At 43.0% G+C, this 13,394-nt stretch overlaps 1 long non-coding RNA gene across 2 annotated transcripts in view; it reads right to left on the bottom strand.

Moving 5' to 3' along the window:
* Positions 1-13,394, bottom strand: part of LOC107319199 — a 32,057-nt gene that overhangs the window by 7,702 nt on the left and 10,961 nt on the right. The window contains exons 2-3 of one of the 2 annotated variants that reach the window (XR_001557675.2): positions 7,283-7,430; positions 6,276-7,125 (exon numbers count right to left, since the gene is read on the bottom strand). This is a non-coding gene — a long non-coding RNA (uncharacterized LOC107319199). Of the gene's footprint in view, positions 1-6,275; positions 7,126-7,282; positions 7,431-13,394 lie in introns of those variants that run through there. The other variant, XR_001557674.2, reaches the window with a different exon arrangement.

Raw genomic sequence — 13,394 nt, 5'->3', positions numbered from 1 at the left:
CTACTCCCACTGATGTTCCCATGAAAAATTACTTTGGCCTGTTTAGGAACCAAACATTCCCAAATACTTTGCAGCCCATATGCCTCACAGACTTGGAGTCCCTGTAGTTTCAGGCTCTCTTCAGGGTTCAGCCTTATACTCCTGTCTTACTTTCACAACAGACATTAAGTCCTTGACCTCAGGCCACAAAGGCTCCCCATGCCTTCAAGCTACGGCTGCATGTTGGAGTTTCATGGCCTTGGCAAGTGCCTCCTTCTTAAAGGAACTCATAAAAGTGAGGTCTCTTCTGCCTCTTCACTCCAATTTGACCTTACTGGTAATATTTTATAAATCTCAACATTATTAGATCTCAGGCTCTCAGCCCAAGCAGGAATATCTTGCCAGGGAAATGGCTCAACCAAACAGTCTTACAGCATTTACTCAAGTAAAGAGAAAACAAAACCAAAACCGAAGAAAACTCAGTGTTTCCATGTCATTGCCAAGACGCCATCCTGAAATTCTGGATCCTCCTGGAACTCCAGCAAGTCACAGACCCTGTGCCCCTGAAAACATTTACCAGTGAATGCCACCTGGGAGCTCCCAACAAGATTCAAGCAGGGAGCTGAAGCTTAAACACAACAATCCAGGACAACGGAGCAACTTTTTGGAATGGTTAGCCATTATGTGCATCCACATTAACAACGCTCCACACTTCTTATAAAGCAAGGTACTCTCTTTGCATGAGCTCACTGATGAGCCATGAGTTGCAGGATTTGATTGCACACTTCATATTCTATGGGCTTATCTGTTATTTCTGATAAGCAGGAGGCAGCTTCTTTACATCACTACTAAGCCTTGTAGCTTTCCTGCTCAGGCTTCCTCCCATGGTCCTGTCAGTTCTCCCAGCACACACTGCCCATCACCTCAGAATCACTGCTGCAACAGCACGAGATGAGTCAGCCTCCACACGTCCCACCTCACAGCCCAGCACTAATGGCACAAATCTCATCCTCTAATTGGAGCTCTTGGAAGCGGTGAGGATGCTGACATGAGTAGTGGTTTGTGGAACTGCCCCCTTAAACTTCTTCTTAATCTACTTTAACAAAGCTCCTTACTCTCCCTTGATTTAAGGGACTGTTACTGACTGCAGCTCAGATACATTAGCCTGTGAGCGAGGGGAGAGAAGACTGATAAATCACAAAAATGGATTGCACTGCAGGTAATTTACATGGGCAAGGGAAGCACGGTCTTCACTGTCCCAAAGAGATCGCAATGGGAACATGTTGTAAATCTTCATAACATTTGTTTGTGAATTAGGTTCCAACTTCGACTGATTTTATGACTGTAAAATGAAAACTATTTACACATAACAGAATTAACTCTTGTAAAGACCAGATTTACTTATTCATAAATTAGAGCGCCCTTTCACTTCACATTCTATTACTTGCAAACAAAGAGAATTTCCTGCCCAAATACTGTGTAGCAGCAGGGCTTGAAAATACCACTTATTTATTATAGACAGAAGCCGTATATATTGTACAGCATTCACAGCAGTGCAAATTCTGGCCCAGAGCTCAGTCTTTAAGTTGAGTTTTGGTAAGAGAAAATTGGGATTTTGCTGTTCTAGTGAGTAAACTTCAGCCAGATCTCCTTGCCAGAGACTTGTCACTTCAGTACCTTTGGATCTTTCCTCACTTTAGAGCTAAAAGCAGAAAAACTGTCCAGATTTAGCAAAGCACACACCAAGAAAAACTAAATCATAGTTTAATTGGGTGCCTGTGTTAGATACTTGGCAACACACCGACAAATCTGAGGTCTGAATCTTCAACATCCATACACATCATGAAATCATTCTGCCAGCAGTATGGAGTGAAAAGTGGCTATAAAACGCTCCCATATCACAAAGATAATAGCTCACAGCACAGCAGGTACTAAATCCAGCATTAACTACTTATTGCACAGGGGGAACAGGCTAAAAATATCTTCTAAGGAGGAGCAGCATGTTTCCAGCCCCATACTGGCCAGCTGCAAGTCAGTTCACTTACAGTTCTAAGACAATCAGGCAGGAACGGGATGAAGTAAGCCGGCTCCAATCATAAGGAGTAACCTTAAAAGTAGTTATGAGAAGGGAAATGGATAGGAGGTAACCTCAGGTGATCTTCTAGGTAGTTTGGGAACAGCACCCCTTTCCATCCAGCACAGAAAGAGACTGCAATGCAGGCACCTGCACTAGAGGGAAGGGTGCATTCACAGTCAGGTGTGCACGGCAACACTCTCTCCCTGGTTTGGACCCCAATCCCACTCAGACTCAGCCACATCCCTACAATTAGATGTTGGAAACAATCCTTTCTGACCTCAGTGAATCTATACCACGTGCAAATCTTTGAGGCCAGGCTGCAATCTGCTTGCTGGCAACTCTCATCTCATTCCTGGAGATGTGGGAGTGGGAACTAGGAGACTTGGAAAGGACAATTAAAATTCTCCATAGTCAAAAGGCCTACTTTGTTGTTTGCATTCACTGTAATTACTATGGAAACATCTCAGATGAAGAGCAGCCAGCCCCACAGCACCTGGCTCACCCAAGCAGTAAGGCTGAAGCTCATGGCGTGCTCTGGGCACTGAGCCCCACTTGCTGGAGCACTGTGAGCTAAAGCCACACACACCCTGCTGCTGCCCCAGGTATCTGGGAGCCCCCCAAGTCAGAGGAGATGGATGTGGTCTCTAGACAGATGACTCCTTCATATGAATAATATATGTGCATCCGTTTAGAGCAGGTGTTTAATCCGCAAGGGCTTTTCTGGCCAGTGGAAATTCTATCGCATTATTTCTTCCTTGTCACTGTTATAATACTTTTTAAATGTTGTTTTTCTTTCCCCCGTTAAAAGGAAAACATTTCTCAGAAACAGTAGTGGGCTGTTATGGCTATAAAACAAGTTTGCACAGTCATGTAACACGTTGAGCCGCAAGACACGACAGAGCGTGTTTTATGGGGCAATTAATACTTGCCTTGGGAGCGCTGTGAGGTATGAAGCACCATCAAACACACACTGGTACATCCAAATGCAACTTGTGAGGCTGCATTTTGAGCCTTGGCAAATAATTATGAATTAGTTGCTGATTTCTAACTTGCACTGGTTGAAGGAGCTATGCTCAGCACCAACAGCAAGCAAGAGCACCACCAGCAGATTGGCCTCACCTCCAACCCAGCTGCACCCCAAAAGCAGCTCAATGCAGGGCAACATCCCTCTGCCAGGAGCTGCAGCACTGAACAACACACCAGCATCACAACGCGGAGCAGGAAAGTTATAGCAGCAGAGGCTGACTGGCAAAGCACAGCAGCCATGTTCCCCCACACACATATTACAATGAAAGAAGGACAAATGAAGTGATAAGGCTGAGTTACAAGCAATGCCAGGTTTGCATGAGAAGCTCAGAGCCAGATCCTCACTCGCTATAAATCAGCGCCATCCTACAAAACTCATGTTTCCCTTGATTCCCTTGAAACTAATGTCCTGGGCTGTCATGCCTGGAGCCATGACCCTTACAAGCTGGTATTCCAGACTAATCCTCCAGGGCTGTTAAAAATATATATATACTGTTTTTTCTTGGATCTCCTTTTAATTCTTGAAGCTCATCTAGATTTCTGCTAGTCAGACTTTCAGAAATCTAAAATGTTTGGTTTTTTAATCACTTTCATGCAATGGTTCACATTAGAAACAATTATTAGAAGGCCTTTGATCCAAGAAAACACACAGGATTGTCCCTAACAGCTTTAAGTTGACCGAGTCCTTCCCTGTGTTAGGATTTTATCAGGGACCTCATACTTGTATTGAAGGTGGGTTGCAGCGTAGTTCTGTAACACTTTTCAGCAGCTCTACTTTCTTGGCTGGTCGCAAGAATTTCCTAAGCATGCATTACTGCAAATGCTCTTATGCCAAAAGAAGTAGATACAGAGGCACAAAAACAAAGGACCCACATGTAAGAAAGTACCATTTTGTTTCTCTCAAACTGGAGATTTAATAGCACCAATCCCACTTTTGAAAGGAATGCTTGGGAGAAGTTGCTAATACCATTTCTTCCATTTTTTTTTTTCCCTTATCAAAGCAGCCTTACAAATAGAGACTGCTGAATTTCTTTATGGCTGCATTCACAACTCAGTTTGTAAACTACCATGTGTGCTTATATGACAGCTTCATTTTTTTTCCTGTCACATACTTCAGGAAAAGTTCCCCAAGAGCTGCTTGCAGCTCTGACCAATCCATGCCAACACAAGTAGTTGTACAGCTCATTAAAGTACAGCAAAGCAAACAAAAAGTGAATGTTTATTTTACATAACTGTGTCAGTCCATGAAAGTGAGATCTACTTTTTCAAAGAGAATAAGGTGAGGAGGGTTTGGGGAACCTCTGGTTCCCACCACAATGCCAGTCAGCTGTCTTCCCATGGAAGTCCCTCCCAAGACTGGCTGTCCTTTCTGTACTTACAATTCAATATTGACCAGCTGTTCTTGCTTATTTCTACTGAACTTCTATTGACGTTTGAGGCATTTTCATTACAGTAGCAAAGGCAGAGCTTAAATCATGGCAGTCTTTCTGTGCTAAGTTCTCTCAATATCCATTTGGAGATAGGATGCTAGAGATGTTTGCTTTTAGTCATTTTTATTTAACTGCTCCCCATCTTTATCTTATTTGAGGCCTGTACACTGACCTCTACAAGTAATAGCAAGGTTACAAAGACAGCAAGAGCTCCCAAATATAGGTATTTATCTCTATTAATCTGCCAGAACTGCTCACTAATCATGGTCCCATTAAATAGATGTCAGAGAGCATCAATTTCTTTGATTTCCGAGATCCAATTAAAACATAAGGAGTAGGCATAACAATTACAGTACTTTACATAATATCTTTGCATCTCCATTTCTCCTGCATCCTATTAAACATTTTAGCACCTATTAGGGACGACACACTGTGTACTATGGAGGTCAAAAACTTAAAGGAATCCATCCAAAAGTCCAAGAGTACTGAAAACACTGGTGGCATTTGACATAATTTATAGTGCTAAAGAGCTGGGGAACAGGAAAAGGTTGATGTAGTAATAACATTAGCAGGAACTATACAGTCCATGCAAGGCAGTGCTAAATAAAGTGCCAATCAATAGCTCTTTTATTAGCAGGTACAATCAATGTACAGCAGGCAGGCCTGGCCAATTAAGCTTATCGACTGACCAAAGAGTAGCAGGAAGCATTCTTTCCTCGGTTTTGTTTTCCTTTCAGTAAGTGAGAAACGAGTTCCAGTTTTATCACTGGATTCCCACCAAGGCATCTCCAGGAGTTCCTGTGGAGTGGAAGCGCTGACAAAAAGCAGGCAGGAGCTATCTTGGTATCCTTTAACCTGGGGTCAGCCACCAGAGCCCACGTAGTCAAGGGTCACTTGCAAAGTAAGTTTTTTTTTTTTTTTTCCTAGTGACTACATGAAGTAAAAATGTTCAAGATGAAGAGGAGAGAACTGCTAAGGGAAAAAAAGCAAAGCCACCTAGCAAAGCTTAACTATTAACAGTCCTGAAAGGCCCAGGGAACTGAAGCCTGTTTCCATTCCATGTATTCAGTGTATAAACTCTGTAAAATTCCAAGTGTAGAGCAACTCAAGTACCTGCCTTGGAAGAAAGAACTCCAGAACTAACACTTCAGTAAAAAATTAAACTGAATTTCCACCTCACATTGTAAAGGCTGCTGAAAATTAAAAAGGCTTTACTATTCAGTTGTGATTAACTAGGCAGATGCAAATAGGATATTTATCCCCAGTGCCCTTCCCCCCAACTCTGATCTCCTCTTCCTCTGTTATCTCTTTCAAAAGGAAAAAGCTCAAAGACCTGATAAGCTGTGGGTTCTCAGTGTGATCAAACAAACACTGTGCAGTGGTCACAAAAAAGAAAACACATTGTAGGAACAAACGGTAAAAGATTATGTTTTACGAAGAATCACATCCAAAATTAGCAGCCCTGGTGCCAATTTCCCACTGATGGAAGCTGGCTGGGATGGGCTGCGGCCCGGCCTCCCAGCAGGCAGCACACAGCATCCATCCCTGCAGTCAGGCAGGCTACATCAGCGTGCTCTTCTTGGGTTTGATCCTTCAGCTTCCTATTGGAAGTCAGTGAATACAGCCTAGTTCACCAGGCTCATATCCCTCAAGGTCTGGCACATTCAGAGTTTCAGTTATTAACACCTCAAAAAAGCTGGGGGGAGGAAGGGCATTCTCAGCATGTTTGACCACAGGCAGATGGGCCCTGCAGGATAGGTCAGTTTCCAGCTTCATATCAAGCAGCTCCCTCAGCTGTATCCAATTCAGAAAATATTTTAGCAATCTGCAAAAGCTGCCTTAAGTGTCAAACAATCCACGGCTATAGGGGAAGGATCCCACTTGTTATATTTATTCTGTTTGCTGGCATTATTTGCTCACAGATGATAATTTACAGACCTAAGGAAAGTAAATCAAATAATTTTACATTTTATCTAAGCACCACAAGCCCAGTCTTTGATGCAACTCAGAATCGCGTAGACTGCATCCACCACACTAGGTGTTGTATGATGCTACTTTCAGTGCATGGCCTCTGCTAAAATTCACCACAGACCACACAGGCACAAGTTCCTCTTTACTAGAGAAGCCAATCTAGCAGTAATCCAGCTTTGTTCATCTCCCTTCATGACACATGAAATTCCATTACCTCTGGCCCACTGTGTTTTGACCATGGAATACAAAGCACAAGACAAAAAACAAAGCAGGTATTCCACAGAAGCACAGAATCAATGGATTGGAAGGCATTTATGGAAAGCCCCGAGTCCAAACTCACAAACTCCATTTTCCAGAAGCATTTCTCACTCAGCCCTATGGTTCAGCTTTCCATGAGATCAGAGGCCACGGGGCTTCCAAAGAAAAGCAAATTGCACTATTGCTTTTGGTTGAAGAAATTGCTTAAAGACAAACTGAGAAACAGTCTCAGCTATTTTGTTCTTAAAGCAGAATTTTATTCAAGATCCCCTTATTTAATCCAGTCTGGCTACGAGGCTCAAAGAGTTCAGCTTGTCTTTCAAATAGAGGTGGTTTGCTCTCTGAAATGCTTCTGCAAGTGACAGTTCAAGCCCACATTCTGCTCTGAAACCAGGACATTTATAATTATTCAGCACATCTGATCATGGATTTACTTCAACATTGCACTATACGTATCCAAGCACTACAATGCAAATCTAGATAGAACTATCTCTGGAAAAGCCATGGGTGCAGGGGGCAGCCAGTCCCAAACTTTACTCACCTCTCAGAGCTGCCCAGCACCGCTTCTTTCTTGCTAAGCACAGTCACATCACTGGTGGAGACATCCAGCCAAGTCACTTCATGGCTTCAGCTACCACTGCCGGTCTCTCTTGTCCTCAGAGCTGGAGCTCATTCCTCTGCAAGAGCATCTGTAATGCAGAAGACATGCATTAACTTGGTTGAACATCTAACCTAAGCTGAAGAGATAAAATAAGTCAAAAGCCTTTGTGAAAGTAAAGCCTGTAATGAGATGCACAGGAACTTCTGTCCTCTGAGTTGCAAATAAATAAATAAATAAAATCACACCTCGGGGTCTTGGTGTGCTGTTATTGTTTTTGAGGCTCCAAAGGCAAGTGAGCTATGACTCCAACCACCAGGACTGTCATGCTGGTGCTCCCTCGTAAATTCACAGGTTAGTCAGAGCTTGTCTTTGTAGCTGCATTGTTTGGTTACAAACCCCATCCTAGACGCTGAAGTATAAAGAAACTAACCAATAGTCAATTTTGGAGGCAAGCAAGGCTTGGTAACATTACTGAGCAAGTGGGAGCTGAAGGCCTATCTCAGGTTTGGGTTAGAAGGCTGAAATACAGCCCACACCAGCGCTAGAAACATCTTCAGGACTCCAGTTTAAAAATCAACCCTTTCACCAAGAAGCAGCAAGTTCTAAGATACAGGACTACATCTTCCCACTCAACACAACCGCAACCAGAATCCTTAAAGCAAAAGTGGGACATGCGCTACAAATCCCACTTGGTTGCTCAACAAAATCACTTTGAAACTCCCTTTCTATGCATCCATTTCAGTAGAGGGAAGAGAATCAAGAAGCCAAAGCTTCCCATGAAGGCCCTCTTGTGAGCACAGAGGTGGTGCCCACTGCAAAACTCCCAATGCTCCCTGTGCCTCTTTTCCCACTGTGCTCCTTTGTCAGTGGTGCAACAGGTGGCAGCAGTTTGTTTTGTTTTTTTTTAAGGTCTTTATTTCCTTACTGCCATTTTTAATGTACCATTCAAATCCAACCCACTACCATTCTCTAGCAAAGAGCAGACGTTATGCTAAGTCTAATTATCAAAGGCTGAAACCCAGCAAGCAAGTAATCATTTAGTGACACGCTCATGATTCCATTGATTTGAAAAGTTATTTTGTGGCGACTGAAAAAACTGCCAGAGACAAAAACAGAGTCACAACAGTGCACATGAAAATACCAAGACTGGAGGGAGATGAGTGAAGAATGTTCATTTGTTTTCTCTGAAACCAAACCCAGCTCCTTGGCACGTGAGCCCAGAAGTCACCTAAGATGCCTTTTATTATAAACAACCTTTCTGCTGAGGTTTGCATTATAATTAAGGGTGATTTGAACTGTCACAAAACCAGCATTCCTGAACTACTTTTCTTATGAGCTAAAGTCCTGTAGTTTTCTTTACTTTCCTCCCTTTTCCTTTATTATTTTTTTTACTGCCAAACAAGTGTTCCAGCAGCTGCATTCCTGGGGAACACTGACATCCAGTGGAGAGCTGGGGTCATCCCTAGAGCCACTGAACTGGACCCCAAGTCAGCAGCTGGGAGAGCAGCAGCCCAGGAGCCACAGGTTGCACTGCAAACCAAGCTGAGCCTCAGGAACAGCCCGGGTGACCTTGAGCTACAACTGTTATTTTGTCTTCTACATTAAGGTGATCACATTTCTACCCATGTTATTTCTAGTGGTTTACTTGTGAAGCTCAAATGTGGGTTGGTTGGTTGTTTTTTTGGCTAAGGAAATGTTGAAAGAAAAACTGCTTGTATCCACTGGTGAGCAAATACACCATGCTTGCATCTGTTTTAGTGATACAGGATGACACAGTTATGTGTTTGGACAGCATTGTATTTCAAATGATAACAGACAATCAACAATTAACATTGTTTTCCTTGGAAGAAACAGAGCCTCTAAGGTCACTCATGTTATCACCTAGCACAGAGACATCTGATAGCACCAGCTGGCTCCAGCCACCACAAGGATGTGCTTGCAAGTTGGCTCAGTAAAAGCCTACCCAAAGGCAAACACACAGCTTGGTCTGGGAATCAGGTCCATAAAGCCCACACTGAGATGTGACCATCTCCTGCTCCCCAGTAACTACACCATAGATTAACTTCCATGAGCTCTCATTTTAAGGCATCTCTTTGATAAGAACATAAGGCGTACAGGAACAGTGAATGGCCACCAGAATCACAGGGCTGCCTCCAAATCACAGTAAGCAACACCCAAAGGAAGAAAATAGTTGTACTGCAAGCTGCAAAACAAGAACCCTTTCACACAGAAACATTCAAGGTTTCTAAATTGTTTTTCACTCCATGCTGCAATCCAGGACACAGCATCAGAACATTTCATCCTTCCAATCCCTCAGTGTGGCAAATCCACCCCATCACAGCCACTGGCCCAACCACAAGCCTGATCTGAGCAGGACTGGGTTTTCTGAGTCCCACACAGAGAACTGGAATCCAGGACAGTCATATCCCAGGCAATGCCCCCACAGCTGCTTTGAGCAATCAGCCCCACCTTGCTCTCTGCTTTACCACAGACCCCACTTCCATTGGGCAGACCCATTTGTCATTAAGACCGTTTCATCACAACATTTCCAAATAAGTCTTTGATCAGAAGTTCCCAACCAGCTCCAGTCAGGTGTATTAACCTTGTGGCCAATAAGCCATGCCATGCTCCATTTCACAGCATGCACTTTTAAACCAATTCTAAACAGTTTTTGTGAAGTTCCTATAGATTTGCACGAGGGAAAAAAAAAAAAAAAAGATATTGAGTTGTTATGCATATTCCTTAGCTTGCAATAATACAAAACAATCCAGTTAAAAGAGCAATTATCCTCCACATCCTACTCAGTGCCTGCACTGAATTGCACCCATCAGTGCCTTACTATTCAGAGCAGCACCTCAGGGTAGTCAAACTGCTATCACCTGTGCTTCAGAAGGACTTGAGCATGTGTTTAAAAACAGCAACAGGGAGTGGAGATGCTGCCTGGGAAGGATGCACCAAGAGCAGCGCTAAGGCCAGTCTGTGCTCACGTGCCTGCTGAACCTGGGACAAAAGACCATGCCAAACAGACCTTTTTCTACCAAGGATCCCTGCTTCAAAGGTGAGCATGAGATACCTGTTCACTTCACTCCTGACAAGAAGATTTATAAATCTCTCTAAAGTTCATGCTATTTTAATCTATTTTTCAGAAGTATACGTCCAGATTGTAGTGCTATTAAAGAAAGTGTTCCTTTTTCCCCTCTAGCAAACGTTAGACCTGTCTTAAGGCAGGATATCTCCTTACTGCCTGTTTGATTTTTGTTACACAGGTTAAGTAAAGAAATACCTCTTTTTTGTTGTTTTGTTTAAAAAAAAAGGAAAGTTCTTAATGCATCCTTCCAAAGGAAATAATAGGGAATGGCTCTTGTTTCTGCAGCTAGCAAACTATGTGGTTTCTTTTATGAGCTAAATGAAAGGAACATACAGAATAATCATTATGGATTTGTATGAAATTACTAGGTATGGAATGCAGTAAATCCCCAAACAAGCTTTAACTATAGCTTGTAAGATATAATAATCAGGTAAAACTGGAGACTATCCTTTTGTAAGATGCAGCAGAAACCTAATATTTTATCGGAAACCTTGATTTATGTTTAATAGCTCTGCTACCTACTAAAAAAGATCTTGTATTAGCAAATGGGTACAGATCCAGTCCATTAGCTTAGGACAACTGAAAAACTCAAGGGTTTTGTGAACTAATGCAATAAAATATCATTAAACACTGTAGCATGACAAGACAGACAGAAGGTTTGAGTTGAAAGTCAGGAGAAGTGTTTGAAATGAAGTAAAACGTACAATAGATATGTTTAGGTACATCTGGCTTACATTTGCAGTAGGTCGTCAGAGGACCTTAGTGTCTGTGATGTAAATGAATAACAGAGCCCTCAACAATTTAACTGTCATCAGTATAAATGCTTTAACTGGCACAGTAAAGCAAAGCTCTGGGCCTCTTTCTAAATCTCCATAAGCTCCTGGTCTGAATTATAAACTGGGGCTGCATTACCTGAAGATGAAAGCAGCCAGGTCAATTCACTTAAAACCAGAGAATTACCACGGCGAGGCTGTGATGAGCAGCACAGCAGCATGTGTGTGAGTGTGCAGTTGGGGCTTCCTTGTAGAGCTTCGTGAAGACAAGAGGAGCATCTGACTGGCTGGGCATTGCAAATTCAGATTTGCAAAGGGAAGGAAACTTATGTTTTCAGCAAGTCAGCATTTCCAAACAGTAAGGCCGGAGATAAACCTCTAGAATTAAGTCTCTGCTAAGAGAAGGAACAAATAAGTCCTGTGTGATGTGCTCTGAGCCCGTGGCTTGCAGACAGCTCCCACCACGCTGCAACTATCACGCTTACCGCCAGGTCAATGAGCCTGACTACATAAGCTCTGCTGCTGCCTTCGGGGCCTTTAACCAAATCTTTCCCTTTCTTCTTGCTCTCATTTACTTATCTTCTGTCAGCCTTGAGATCAGCAATTCTGAACAGCAGAGTTTATCCCCTGAGTGCTGTAGGTGTGTGACACAACAGACCGATTCCAAGGCTCCTGCACCAGAGAAAACCCAGATACCATTGCTACAAAGCTTGATGAACTGGAATATTGAACAGCTCTGCTGGGTAAGGACAACCAAACAGAGAGTTGCAATAGCAGATTGAGCACACTTACTGCCATGCGGCTCAGTTAGCGTCTCGTCACATAACCTTATGGGCTCAAGATGAAATTGTTTCCCTCCCCCTTCAACAATTGCATAGGATGTTCTCCTTTATAGTAAATTCCAAACAAATTAATGGATTCCAACATGCACCATCAAATTTATATTTCCTCTTCCACAGAGTCCTACCCCTGTAAGTAATCCTTAAAATTCGTCATGAAGCTTTCAAAACAATTTATGCAAACAAACATCAAGCGGAGCTATTTGTATTGGCAGCACATTTCACTTAACAACCTACAACAAGGAACAGATGGTTGGAGCTCTGGAAACAGCTACAAAGAGAACAGTAGGAGCAAGTCCATCAGAAGCACTCCCCCCCCCCCCAATTTTGTGAAGATTACAGACTTGTTCATGTTTATTTCTTTGATTAGGCTGTTATTTTATGTACTCATGAATCCTTCCCTTGCATTTCATGGAATAAATCCCCCAGAATCACATTCCAACTGTGCCTCGTTTACAGAAGCTCTGTTTTATGAACTGAGCTATCTGTTCCTCACTGATCCGGCACGTTCTGAAGTGGTGGGGAAGGAAGCGAAACAACATGCAGATGTTAGGACAAATTTAAGGCAAGCATCTTAACAATTCATATTTGTCTTTACCCCTCTGCCCAGCCCTGAGTCTCTATATTAAAGCAGTCAGAAGCAAATGAGCTGTACAGCCGCATCCATCACAAACACCATTTGGGCCACCACTGGTGTTGTAAGCAACAGAATTCTGAAAGCAATCAGTGAAATGTCATGAAAGTGAAGCAAAAAAGGACTCTGATCCCACTTGTGATGGAATTGTCATGTTTCCCCCTTATCAAAGTAAATAAAAGGAAAAATAGTTAGAAGCATAAGCACTACTGAGCTGTACAGATCTTTTAGAAAGAAGCAAGTCTGTCTCTGGCCAATAACGAGGCAAAGCTCATTATTACCAACAACACTAAAACAAAAAATATCACTGTCATGTCCACTAGAATCTGTGCTAAGCTCATGCAGATATACTAATAGAAGCCCATGAAGACTTCCCCAGCCCCGGGCTTAACTTGAATAGATAGGGACAACAGCCCCACTGCCCAGCAGAGCCCGGCATGCATCCTCACTGCCACACCATGGGCAAAATGACCCCCAGTGCCTGCCACACAGGGACCAACATGGGCTGTGATAGTAAAAAACAAAAAAAACAAAAAAACCAAGAAGTCCTTTACTCCCAGAGAGACCTTCATGACGTCTTAGAGCAACAAAACCCTTTCTGAAGGGCATTAACCTGGGTGGGGACAGAGGTCAGCTCAGAAGGGGTTGGCTTTGAGAACTGAAACCACGTTAAATCTTGGTGAGGCAAAGCCAAGGACAGCGCAGACTGGTCTGACAG

The sequence above is a fragment of the Coturnix japonica genome, chromosome 11 (genome assembly GCF_001577835.2).
Source record: "Coturnix japonica isolate 7356 chromosome 11, Coturnix japonica 2.1, whole genome shotgun sequence".
Taxonomy (NCBI): domain Eukaryota; kingdom Metazoa; phylum Chordata; class Aves; order Galliformes; family Phasianidae; genus Coturnix; species Coturnix japonica.
Note: the sequence above shows the minus strand (reverse complement) of the source record. Positions and strands in the feature narration are given on the sequence as shown.